This window comes from Equus asinus, chromosome 4, assembly GCF_041296235.1.
Source record: "Equus asinus isolate D_3611 breed Donkey chromosome 4, EquAss-T2T_v2, whole genome shotgun sequence".
In the NCBI taxonomy this organism is placed as follows: Eukaryota; Metazoa; Chordata; class Mammalia; order Perissodactyla; family Equidae; genus Equus; species Equus asinus.
The window spans coordinates 87,556,146-87,570,244 of NC_091793.1; the positions used below are offsets into that span (position 1 = coordinate 87,556,146).

General features: G+C 37.5%; 1 long non-coding RNA gene and 1 pseudogene across 1 annotated transcript in view; both read left to right on the plus strand.

The window, feature by feature from the left end:
* LOC106825097 (uncharacterized) overlaps positions 1–14,099 on the plus strand; it is a 68,152-nt gene that overhangs the window by 36,875 nt on the left and 17,178 nt on the right. The window contains exons 2-3 of the long non-coding RNA XR_011502797.1: positions 2,579–2,716; positions 6,021–6,186. This is a non-coding gene — a long non-coding RNA (uncharacterized lncRNA). The remainder of the gene's footprint in view (positions 1–2,578; positions 2,717–6,020; positions 6,187–14,099) is intronic.
* Positions 9,155–9,716, plus strand: LOC106825096 (small ribosomal subunit protein uS12-like; annotated as a pseudogene).

A 14,099-nucleotide genomic window follows, 5' to 3' on the forward strand; every position in this document is an offset into this window, starting at 1 on the left:
TCATAGTTTTGAGTAGTAGGGTTTACAATTAAAATCAAAACCAGAAATGGAACAAGGCAGAAAGCCTTGACAATGAAGGAGGGAAACTTGAAGTAGGTAAATAATTGAGAGAAGTTGTGAAGTTATCTTCCATTGAGATCTTTAGAAAGGCAAATGTTCACTTCAGTATTGTGTTTTTGTTGAGGTACTACCCAGCGTCCCAAGGAATATGTTAACAGGTCCTGAGCTTGCCCCTTTCTTAGACTTTTCAAAGCTATGCTTAAGGGGTCTGGTGAGGCCACAGTACAAGGCAAAATTCAGGGGAGGGGATGATGAAATGTGGGTAGTGATATCTCAGAGCCTTCATTTGCTCAAATGAAAGCATTTTAAAAAGGCTCAGCTTCCTGGTTGGGAAATGAACATCACGGAAGAGGTTTAAATTCCTGATCGAGTGAGGTAGAGTTGTCCTCCACTTACTTAAAAAGTCAAGATGATGAGATGTCATCTTATTGGCTCCCTACCATCATCATCTTCATAGCTACCATGTACTAATATGATGAGTGAAATTTGTCATGATAATAACGATGATGATGGTGGTGATGTGACGTTAGTGATGAGAATAGCGGTCACCAGACTCATGGATGTTCCATCCTTCTATCAGATCTCTTGCCTGATATGTCCAAAATCTGGAAACTCAATGTTTGATGATACTCCTTAAGTCTCCACAGAATTAAATTTATAGACCTCATGACTTAGAGTCACTTAAGACTTGGTTCTAGTGTGTTTCAGGTACATTTTACATTAAACGTTTTTTGTGAGTCAATCTGGGAATTTAATTATCATTTATAAACTTGTCTCCCTGCTAAAAATGTATTTTGAGTCCAAAACAAATAAAGTAAAAATTTTTAGGAAATGACTCTTTTTAGGTAGGAAATTGTTTCAATTTTCTTGTAATTCTATATCAGCATTTAATGAAATATTTCAATTTGGTTTTGTAATGAAAGCTATAGCTTAATTTTAATCTTGGAGGAGAATAGTACGGTAGCAGAAAAATGAATACAATCGCATATATTAAGTTGTTGATATGTATTGGTCAAATTAATTAAGTACAAAGTCATTTATATTTAATCATTTGACTTTGAAATATAGGGTAAGAGTTTTTAAACTTCAATAGAATTTTATAATGATGCTTTTCTTATTTTGATATTAACATGAATTTTCGTGTCTCTGAACTCACATATTTTGCCTACACTGGGCTTATTCTGAGTGGTGGAGAGAGTTAAGCTAAAATTAAAAATGTATTTTTCAAGCAATCCATAAATTAGTTGATTCAAGCACAGCTAATGAAGTACAGATGGTGTTAAGACTACTTAGGTAGTGATGGCTATAGGAAAATGTGAAGGAGGAGAATAAGCAGTTTTAGTGAGCTATTTCACTAAACCTGGGGTGCCAACATGCTCCTGAGAGGTTTTTTTCTTTACGGTCCTTCCTATGGTGGAGTACATAGAGATAATCCCGGTATTAATAATAAAATGTCAGCACAGGAAGGAAAACCATGCGTTAATCTCTTATCTCATTCATTGCTTGAATTGAGCAGCTGATTTGGCCCCTAGGCCTGGGCTCTTTTCCTTTCTCAAAGCCCAATCTGATTCTCTCTCTCAGTTGATGGGGACTGCCTCCCTGGTTGGAGGAAGACCGTTTTCAAGACAAGGGAATATGAGTGGCTATACTCCTCTTCTAGGACTTACACTGGAGTTGATATGGTGAGCCTACGCTTTGGCCAGAAGAGTTGTGTACAATTTGGGGACATTAAACAATGTGGAAAGGTTCTAGGGAACAGTAGAAATGGCACTAGATTAGAACCCTAGGTACCATGTGGATAGGTTTAAGGAAACTGTAATCATTTCATCAATATTTACCAATAATACAATGTTTTCGTCTTGTTTAATCTTCACAAAACCTTATAAGGTAAATCTTTTGATTAATAACATTTTGAGGTTAAAAAACCAGAGATTTAGAGAAGTTAAATCATGTTCCTCAAGCTTACGCAGGTGGCAAAATAGACCTGGAATTCACCCGAAGATTGTCAGACCCCTCACAAAAATACGGCAATTATTCTGCTGGTGCTTGCTATGATGGCAGTGGGGATTTGAGACGTGGTTGCTGCTCCTCGGGTGACCATTTTGCCCAGTTATTTCCAATTAGTTAAATTTGAAGTTCTTTATAGTTCTTTTTGTTTTGCTTTCTTCCTCTTTTTCACCTCTGGTTATTTTCTTCCTACTTCTCATATCACTCTCAGATTGGAAGCAAAGGCCATGATTCTTGCCCATTCTCTCCCCTCACCACAAAACCTGGATTAATTAGGACAGATTGGCCAGAAATATGGTGACTAGTCAGTTTCTCTTTCTGTCTGCCTTAGCCTGGCTATCAGGATGAATTTAGATTAGGCGTACTCAAGGATATCCATGAGTAATAACTGTAAGCTTTGTCATAGATAACTGTATTGGATGTGCTTAAATGTACAACTCTGTTTTTCTATTATTATGTGATATTTCACGTTGACTTGTCAAACTGAAAAATACCCATATTGATTTTGCAGAAAGCTTCACATGTGAGAGAAATGCACTCAAAGACTCCTCACAAGTAGCTCTTTGGAGCATCAGATGTGAAATGGATCATTCCTCAATCTGTAATAGACCCTTCTGTGAAGCTCTTCAATCAAACCTGAGAATTCAAGGTGAAGTTGAGGGGAGGATGGGAAACCCCGACAGGGGGATTTGAGTGAACTAGCTGAGAAAGGAAGCTGGGGTATTTGCTGCCTTCTTTTTCAGTTCTTTTCTTGAGCATAGGAAGGCTGTCAATCAACGTGTGACCTTACACGCTGTGTGCATGTAATACCTAGGTCCTGCCAGACAAGCTGTAGAGGGAGTGTCACACGCAACTTTGATTTCTTTCCATTTGTCAGTTGTTCTGACAACCTTCAGGTAATTTTTAAAGTGGCTATTTTATACAGATTTATTATTAGAGTTTCTCTTTCCACCAAATTATTTATGTTGTTATATTTGATTGGATGAACTTTTTATCTTTTGAGAAAAGCAGAAATAATCTCTTAAAAACGTTAGTGATGGGGGCTGGCCCCGTGGCCGAGTGGTTAGGTTCACGCGCTTCGCTGCAGGCGGCCCAGTGTTTCGTTAGTTCGAATCCTGGGCGCGGACATGGCACTGCTCGTCAGACCACGCTGGGGCAGCGTCCCACATGCCACTACTAGAAGGACCCACAACGAAGAATATACAACTCTGTACCGGGGGGCTTTGGGGAGAAAAAGGAAAAAATAAAATCTTAAAAAAAAAAAAAAAGTTAGTGATGTATGATAACTACCTTAGTTAGAAAGAATTGTCATATTTTGTTAAGTAATGATCCTGGTAAGTACATCTTGTTTAAGAATCATGTTTGTAGATCATGTAATGACTTTTAATTAGTTTGTTCCCAGTAAAGCAATAAGACATAGTTACCCCTAGTAAGGAAAACAGCATTCAACTGCAATTAGTTTTTATGTCACATTTTTTATTTATTTGGGGGTACATTTTCAGTTGGGCATTTCTAGGTTAATTAGAAAAAAAACCTCTAGAATCTTCAGTGGGCTGTTTAGTTTGAAGAAGCAGTGAATCCCCACACCAAACTAAGCAATAAAAACTATGCTTTGGAATTTATGCTCAAAAACAGAATATGTTTGATAATAGTGTTTGATGCTCGAGCTGCCCTGAAATGATTGCTATCCCATAACTGTGTCATAGTTTTCCTAAGCCATAGAGACGGTGTTGTTTGTAAAGCTTGCATATTAGTATAATCTTAAGAGCATATTAATTGCCCGGGAGGTTTATATATTTGTTCTGTGCATGTGATTAAAGATCACGGCAGCTTATACAGCGTAATTTTAGAGACGGAGAAAATGACTATTGTAATCCTTGCTACTCTCCGTTTCCTCTACAGCAATGCCCTTACACCTTTCTTTCTCAGCGTTTTGTAGCATCCTAAACAGAAGGATATTGAAGGGAGCTGATGCTGCTTTGATCCTTGTGCTTGTTGTCAAAGCGCTTGGGATTGAAGAGACTGTTGGCTACAATTGACTGTGACAATTAGGAGATGATCAGAGCCCTAGAGTGGAGCACTTAAAGGGTAATTTACATGTCAGTTTGTCGAATAAAAAAAAAGATATTCAGCTAAGATTTTTTTTTTTTTTTTCCCTCAGAGCCTTGTAAACTGCAATTTGTGCTCTGGTAAGAAAAACCTGGCAGAGGAGTTAGGATAGCCATTACCATTTGAAAAGAAGCAATCATAGGGCCGCTGCTGAGCCCTTTGTCCACTCAAAATGCTGATTTGCAGGCAGTGAGTGAAAAAGTGGAACCATCACTAAATAAAACCTTGAGCTAGGTAACTGCCCCCCCCACCCTTGGTGGCTTTTTGATGTTGGTTAAAGGTGTTTTTTCAAAAATGTATCTTAAATCCTACACTTACTATCATTATAACATTGTTATTGGTCATGAATAAAAAAGTAACACAAGGAGGCATTGAGGAAGTGGTAGGTGGAACACACGCCAACAGTCAATTGAAAGGCTAAAGCAGGCTATCACTTGTATCTTATTCTTTTCCCTTTTGTACATCATCACAATTTTCCTCTAGTCATCCTTTGCACTATGCTATTTTCTCCCTACTGTATCAGTGTGCTCCTAGGTTTTTCTATTTTTATTTATACTCCAATTTTAAAGTGGGAACTGTATTTCTAACCTTCACATATTTAACCTATTTGGGTGCACTTGGCTAAAAAAGTAATATAGTTTCAGTCCATGATTTGCTATTCACATGTGGTCATCTCTATACTTTTCTGTTAGGTAATCCATATGTACAATTAAAAAAAAAATAAAGTTAGAAAGCTAAAAGAGGATAATTGCCGGTAAATATATGATGATAGCAGTTACATATCATCCATTTAATTGTCAAATAGAATAAGAACAATTAGTTATTTCAAAATTTTTTGAGTCTTTTTCCTTCCCTGGAAACCATTAATAATAATAATAACAACATAGTTGCAAGATTTTAATTTGGATAATTGTCTGAAAAAAAATTTAATACATCAGCACAACCATCCTGTCCAGACATATTTATATTTGGTATATGTATTTAATTCAGAGACACATGTTCACTTTCAATGGCAGATACACTTCACATTCTGTATTTTGGACATGGCTACGGTGAAGGGCGTTTGTAGAGAGGCAGCAGAGGATTAGAAATGAGTTTATCTCTATCCTAAAACATCTGCCTTTATTTATTTATTTATTATTTATTAAGAGCTAAGAGCATGCATGGCCTTCACAAGCCAGAGTCTCCAATAACCCATTGCTGCTCCTCCACGTCCCTCACATGGACATTGTGTGTTGGGTTTTAAGTCTGCCCTTCCGTTAAAGACGTTCACTACCTCCAAATAGGAGGGCCTTATTTCTCTTCATTTGCATCTAATACCTTAACAACAGCAAACTTTTTTTTTCAAAGGATGCCTTAGGAAAGGAATTGCATTCTACTTTTGGGGATTTCTGAAAATCACAATAATCAGTGTGCAGACTAGTTGAGAAAAGTCACTAATTCACAGACAGATATCAGCGCCTCCTCTGACAGCTTCCCAGGAAGGCCCTGAGCTTTTTCATGAAGTTTTTAAACTCTAGTTTTCCTTGTGTGCATGCCCCTTTGCAAAGAAGAACACGCAAGCAAAAAAAAAAAAAAAAAAATCAGAATGAATAAGTGAATGTGTTATTAGGTGCAAAGAGGATAATGAGAGATGGCGTCAGAGAAAGTCTGGGCTTCCTTACCGTGTGTCTGGAGAATGCAGGCGATGGTAAATCTGTATCAGAAATCAGGCACAGCAGGAGGTGTTCTTCTCCCAGGTAATGGGTAAATGATGAGCAGATGAGCCATCCTCGTATTGATTTAAGCATTTTGTTCCAGCCAGTCACAATTAACTTTGATTTGTTTTTACTTTCCTCTTATAGGTTTGCATTTAAAACACTCTTGGAGCACTAATTGTATAAAATTCTGGTAACCGCACATCCTCTTTTTAGAGAGGTAATGAGTGAATGAATGAAAAGGCAGGGATTATTTGCCATTCTAGGCGGGGATTGTCAGAAGATTTCTACTTGACTGAAATCGTTTTGGAAGGTGAGCTGGAACAAGAATCTTGCAACTGAAATGAAGTGACTCTGCATGTGGTTTTTGAATGTTTCTCTTTATCAAAGAATTCTGCAGAACTGTTCTGGGACTTACAATTTGATTTAAATTTTATTTGTAAGAGAATATTTAGGTGAATCATATGAAAACACTTTAAAGTATGCAGATTTGATTCTTAACAAGTAGATGGGAGTCTTTCGAAAGATCATTTGGAATTATTTGAAATGAGTTTTTCTATTACCATCACAGTATTTTTTCAATATACACGTTGCCATGTTGTGACAAAATAAATTATGGTAACACTTTGAAAAGTTTTTAGAAATATGCCCAGGGAAACAATATGTAAGTTGTTAGTTAATTCACATGTCAATTTATTGAAATGTTGCTGCTACTGAAAAGTCCTAGAACCTTTAGCATAACATTGCAGAATGCTTACTGTCTTCTTTTAATGAGCACCTCTTTGTACTTGTTTGGAGGTGGCCCTAGAGTTGCCAGATTTAGCCAATAAAAATAAAGAATTCCTGATGCCAGCCGTGTGACCTAGTGCCTAAGTTTGGAGTGCTCTGCTCAGTGGCCCAGGTTTGCTTCCTGGACGTGGACCTATGCCACTTGTTGGCAGCCATGATGTGATGGCGACCCACATACAAAATAGAGGAAGACTGGCACAGATGTTAGCTCCAGGCGAATCGTCCTCAACAAAATAAATAAATAATTCCTAGTTAAGTTTGAATTTCTGATGCATAACGAATAACTTTTTAGTGTAAGTATGTCCCATGCAATGTTTGCATTTTACCTGGCAACCTTGGGTGGCACTCTGATTGGACAGAAATTGCAACTGTGCATTGAATGACAATTTAATTTTTATGTTATAATTTGTCATTTATAAATCATTTTACCTTTCACTGTCAGATTTAGACAGGCCAGTGAGCTCACCCCCCTTCAGATAGGAACCGAAAAGTTTTTTCACTCATTAACGCTGAGTTTAATTTCCCCATCATGTTCCCAGGGCAAGCTGTGACTTGTCATTTCAAGTGTATAGTAGCTTCTGCCTGACTGTTATAATGGAGACATCAGAGAAGGTGGCTGAGGAGTCTGGCTTACTTACATTGATCAGGCTCTGACTGGAGTGTTTGGTAGTTACAGGGGTAGAGAACTGAATGGTGCAATGAGGACATATTATCTTTGTGATGCTTTTCCTTTTGTGGCAGTATTGTGACTACATAGGTAGCCGAGTTCAAAATCCTTGCAGTTCTGATCCTGGTAACATCTTCTGGGAAGTGAAAGATTTTATGTCCTTGTACTTTTACTTTATTTCATTTAACTCTGTTCACCATCATCTCATTACCATGAAAGAAGCTAAGCTAAAACATGCAGAAAACAGATATCTGATTTATCTTTTGGGGCCAGCATTAATTTTTGCTAGTATCATTTCTGTCATAGTCAGTTTGGACTGCTGTAACAAAGTACCACAGACTGCGTGGTTTATAAACAACAGAAATTTATTCCTCACAGTTCTGGAGGCTGAAAGTCTGGGATCAGGGTGCCAGTGTGGCCACAGCCTGGTGAGAGCCCTCTTCCAGGTTTTCAGATGGCTGTCTTCCTGCTGTGCCCTCACATGGTGGAGAGAGGAGAACTTTGGTCTCCTTGACCCTTCAAAAGGGCACTAATTCTATTTATGAGGGCCCCACCCTCATGACCTAATCCCCTCCCTGCCTCCTAATACCATCGCATTGGGGTTAGGATTTCAGCTTATGAATCTTGGGGTCACACAAACATTTAGTCCATAACAATTTCTCTCTGTCTTGATGCTTTTGATGGTCTGTCAGAAGGACTATTTGTGGCAGAAAAGTTTGGAGCCCTGTTTCCTGTCTCCTAAGCCCCCTTCTAATTTCAGCTGTAGCTTCAGTGGACAGTTTCTCATAAGCCCAGGCCTCCAGATCATTTTTTGAGTTTTCCCAATTCCTGCCTCAGAGCCTTCTGCAGAATCACAGAAGCCTGCTCAATGCTTCCTCAAGCTTACCAGGGAAATGTGTGGGGGAGTTAACACCCGCAAGGGCAGCCCTCAACTGATGGGAGACAGGAGCCTGTGGGTAAACGTTCCAGACACCTATCTTTTAGACAAACAGTTGTGAGAGGCACTCGGCATGCTTCCCAGAGGTCCCACCTTCCACAGCAGGTACCGTCTTATGTACCCTTACATTATGTTATTTGGCTTTTCTGCCAATCCCACCTCCTTCTCTCCATTTCCTGACACCTATTTCTAGGGGTAACCAACATGTATCCAATTCCTTGCCTCAGGCTCTGCTTTCAGAGGAACCCCAGCTAAGACGCTCCTGAAGCTGCTTTCCTCCCAGCACCACAGTTCTCTCCTTGCTCTAGGTCTAGATATTTTGCATCCTTTGGTTCCATCAAAGTTTACTTTTCTTATTATCAGGGGAAGAAAGTTCTGCCACTGTATCTACTACTAAGACTGAATCACACTGCTTACCAAGCATATCATGCACATATGTGACACCTGAACTCTACTTGACAATAAAAGCCACTTTTTATCAAACACCCACTACATGTGAGGGCAGATGCTAAGGGATCCATGAATATTGTTTCATTTAGTCCTCAGTGTGTCACCAAGAATGAATCAGTATTTCTGTTTTACAGATGAAGAAACTAAGGCTCAGAAAGATTAAGGGATTTCTTTCAAGACCACAAAGCTAGTAAGTGGTAGAATAAGCATTGAGTTCTGATCTGTCTGACTCCACAGGCCATCCTTTTAACCGTTATACCATAGAGTCTACCATATACGGCTCTTAGAAGTTAAAATTTCTTACTAAAATACTAGTATGAGTAGCTAAAGAGATAAATGAGTAGAAAGTAGGGATGAGAGAGTTGGTTTCTATCAAATAAGGCAAACAGTTTTGTAAAAAATCTTCGCTCTTTTGCAAAGACCTGTGGCGCCAGCAAGATGGGCTAGTGTCACGATCTTCCTACTGCCGAGAAGCCCTGTAGCCACCAATGAAATCAAAAGGGCCATAATAAACACTACAAGAAAGCCCATTTGGGCACAGCCCTGAAGGTCAATCCTTTTGGAGATGCTTCTCATGCAAAGGGAGTTGTACTGGGAAAAGTAGGAGTTGAAGACAAACAACCAAATTCTGTCATCAGAAAGTGTCGTCAGTCCAGCAGCTCAAGAATGGCAAAAAAATCACAGTGTTTGTACCCAATGATGGTTGATTGACTTTTATTGAGAAAAATGATGAAATTCTGGTTGCTGGGTTTGGTTGCAAAGGTCATGCTGTTGGTGACATTCCTGGAGTCCCTTTAGGTTGTCAAAGTAGTCAATGTCTCTCCTTTGGCCTTATGTGAAGGCAAGAAGGAAAGACTAAGATCATAAGTTTAGATGGTGAAAACATGGTAGTAGTAAATTTTCATATGCCAAAAAAGAAGCAAAAAAACTTCCTATTTTAACTTATAACTGAGTACAAATTTTGAAGTATTTGTTCCATCACGAGACTTGGAGCTGCACAGATCCATGTCTTTTGGTTCATAGTGCCTTATACGTGATGGGACCTGATAAATATGCATTGAATGAATTAATTTGAGTATTGTAGATTATGGTTTAAATTGACTTCAATGAGCTCAAATTTTTAGTGATCCAAACAATTGGCTTTAGTATCTTTTAAGATGATTTATTACTTGAAAAACAGTTAAAATTCTAATAGTGTCATGTAATTTAAGCCAAAGTGTTTAGAACAGTGCAATAACACAGTTCTCAATGAAATATGGTGACTTCAGTTAATTTAAAACTATTGGAGGCAAAGAGGGGTGGAAAGATTCCATCTGATGTTACAGTAGGCACATAATTAGAGAGGTCTGCGAGTGCTAGAGTGCAAAGGGAAATGTAGTAAACATGAACTTCTCTGGAGCCAGGGAGAGGTTGCCCAGAAAAGCCACGAAAAGATCTAGTCTCCACCAGGAAAAGGCTGGAAAAGTTCGTGACCCTTCTTTACAACTTAGCTTGGGGGAAATGAGGACCTATGGCAGTTCTTCTCTGTCTGACTCTCTCTATCTTGACAAAATTTGTGTATTTCATGAATATTAGAATTTGGAACTCCTTAAGAACTGACTATATTTTGGGATCAATTCTATAAACCTAGCATCTTTATCTTATTGCATCCCTTGATGGAGAGAGAGAATTTTACCCCTGCAAATCTTCACTGCCTTTTCATTGATAGAACTTCAAATTTTCTTCTATTTGCCATGCAGTCAGGGATCCAACCATATGACAGTTTCTAAAATCTTCATGAGGTTGTTAGTTTTGAACAATAAAAAAGATGAGCATATGCCATGTCTATTTGTGCTTGCTGGTTACTATTGGTTTCTTGTGACAACTATAGTAACTGGTAGCCTCTCAAGAGGGAAAGCAGAAACTGCCAAAGTCCTAGTGCAATCATCACTGGCAGAATTAACTACTCCAATGAAAAATAACATCAGAGGTAACTAGGTTCTTTCCACAATCAGCAATGGGAGGTATGTAGCAAGCAAAAGTTGGTTTTGTTAATTGGCTTGCAAGACTGTAAAAGAAAAGTCTAATGTTCTCCCATTCAGCCTATTGTATGGGAATATTTTCAGACAGATTCAAGAGAAACTAGAGGAACCTCAACCTGGGTGTAAATGTCTAGAATTCTACTCGAAGAATATATATATATATTTTTTGAGGAAGATTAGTCCTGAGCTAACATCTACTGCCAGTAGTCCTCTTTTTGCTGAGGAAGACTGGCCCTGAGCTAACATCCGTGCCCATCTTCCTCTTTTTTATATGTGGGACGCCTGTCACAGCATGGCTTGACAAGCAGTGCATAGGTATGCACCCAGGATCCGAACCGTCGAATCCTGGGCCACCAAAGTGGAATGTGCGAACTTAACAGCTGTGCCACTGGGCGGGCCCCTCAAAGAATATTTTTCAAGTTCTTTGTACAAGAGAAACAAACTTCTCCTGCTTACAGATTAAGCTATTTTGATTGGCTGAATTTTAATGGACAATTTAAAATGTCAATAACATAAAAGAATATGATTATTATATGTTTAGTTATATACCAATTACTATGTCTGAATCCTAGTTAATATTAGGATATATGAATCAGTGCAGCTAATTAGGAATAAACATAAACCAGACAACTGACTCAGTTAGAAAAATTAGTCTCACATACACCTTTACATAACTAATGCTAGCAGTGGGAACAGACTGCATCAAGAATATTTCTTAGACCAAGTTTGGGAAAGTCCAGGGGATCTTCTCTCAAGATACCTAAAGCCATGTTTGATATTCACTCTCTCTATATTTAAGCTATCCTTTGGTTAACAGCACTCAACTAACTTAGAGGTGTGGGATAAATAAATTATAAAGATGTATGCTTGAACAAAGAAGTATTCAGTATCGTCATTAGGCAGACATTTTTGACTTTTAGCTGATGGAAGCATTCCCTTCTCCGTACTAATGCCAAACACTATTTGAGTCAGACTCTTTTTGATTCTTGGGGTCCAGAAAGACAGGATTGATGAACCCAAACCCTTTCATAGTAGAGAGAAATACACTTGCTTCTTACACATGATCACCTATACTTGTTGGCAGAATTGGGACTACTACCAGAATTTAGGGATAGAAGTGACAAGCCATGGATCCCCACCAGCTGCTATTCAGATATTAGTGAGCCCTTTGGAAAGCAGCCCAACATTCTTATGAGATAGCCATGCTTTCCCACCTTTAAACCTGGGGCTCAGGAAAATTGCTTCAATTCTCTTAAGTAAGGACGACTTTATTTGGGAATATTGGCCATTCTCTTCCTTTAGAAGCATATCAAGAAGATAAGAGTGGACTATCATGAACTTTAAGCTTTAAAAAGCTGTTCTTTTGACTAACTTGCAAGTTAATATTGACTTTGATGTAGAAAAGCTCTCCAGTTCTTCCTTGTATGAATGGTAAGTGGCATGGTCACGATTACAGAATGAGTGTTTTGTGTCTGGATCTCTGCTACAGAAGTAGCAGGGGCCAGACCAACATACAGGGACCTCATGTTTAAGCTGTACTTTGGTTAGTGGCACCCTTACATAACTTCTGCTCATCACCGGGGACCTGATTGTATCATCACGTATTAACTTATTTGACTAATATTCTCGTGATCTTAAAGAGGTGCTGACTTTACATCCAGGCAACAATTTAGGCACAGGTAGAATCTAGTGTATTAATTTTTTTTCACTTATTTTCTAAGTGCAATGTTCTCTAAACACTATATTATTACATACTATACTTAATATAGTACTTAGAGAATAAGTGGCTAATAACACAAAATTAGTCCACTATAACTAAATATTACAGACCTTGCAAACAGAATGGTCTGGTAGAATAAAGCAGGCCTCAGAAAACATGACTACCTGGCACACTCTAGTTATGTGTACTTAAATAGTTCTATTATTTCTCGGATCTCCTTTCCTTAATATTTTAAATAAAGGAATTGAGACAAATGATCCCTAATTTCTTCCCAGCTCTATGTTCTCGGCATTTGTTGAATGATGATTAAGAACATAATGACATAATAAGTGCTATAATTGGAAGGATATACTTTCATTTTTCTTGACTGTTTCAAAGTTTAATAAGTTTAATTTAGGTAGAATACTAACATTTTCTGTGGAACTTGAAGACTACATTAAGCCTTTGACTAAAACTTAGGTTTTTTGATGGATAGGCAAAACAATATTTAAGAATTAATAAAATGTTTTGGCCTTATTCACGTGTCAAAAATCCAGCAATAAAAATGAAGACTTGCTTTATTTAGGGAAGTATCACAGGCCTTTGTTAGTTCCAGGATGATAACAAGGTGTTAGAATCATAGGATACAGAACTGCCGATGTATGCTTGGTACATTGCCAGAAACTACAAGGTTGAAAGAACACGTCGATTTATGTATATTCGTAAGATTTTGTTATCCAGTCTCAGGCTATTTGGCCATTTGCTGGGATTCATATTCTGTTTCTAATTCTTAAGTTCTAATTCTTAGAATACAAATATGATTGACTAAAGGTTAGCTGTGGAATTCAGTATGTTATGAATACAGATGATAAGGTAAAATATCAGGAAACGTTAATTTGACTGAAACTAAGAAAAAATTAATTTTAATATGTCATGTATTATTTGGAACACAAAAAAACATACTTATTCATGAAGTCTGAAAATGTGTTCAGAATGTGTTAAATTATTAAACTATTAACTTTTATATTTCACATCCATAGCTTCTTTATTGTGTTACAATCTCGACATCTCTGAAGTGGGTCACTTATCAATATTTCACACCTGAAATGGCTAGTTAATATTATTTATGGTGGCAATAAGTTAAGATCTGATTATTTTGATATTGTCTATTGAGTAAAGTATACAATGTTATCAATAATGTTTTCTGGCAGTTAAATGCTTTAGATTATGTTTTTATAAATACATAACCTATACATATTGTGCCTTTCCATGTTCTCATAATTGATATTTATAACTATAAACTATTTATCATTATAATGTATCAACAATAAGGCAACAAGTGGTATTAATACCATGCTAAGTGTTTGTAATTTACAGAGGTCTAAATACCTAAGGGATCTCAAGTGGGGCCAATAGAAGGAAGAAAGGAGACATTCTAGACTCTAGATAGAAAACATTCAAAAATTGATTTGATATCAAATTTAAGGAGAAAACATGCCAATAAGAAAATTCATTTTTTCAGGATTTAATTCAGCATTTGTTACTTAATAGCATTTGTCATTTTCCAATTTTTCATATGTAGCAAATTAATTTCAGACCATTTTGCTCTTCCAAATGCTTTTGTGTATTGTGTTTCTTTTTTCATATTCTTTTTGGATAACAT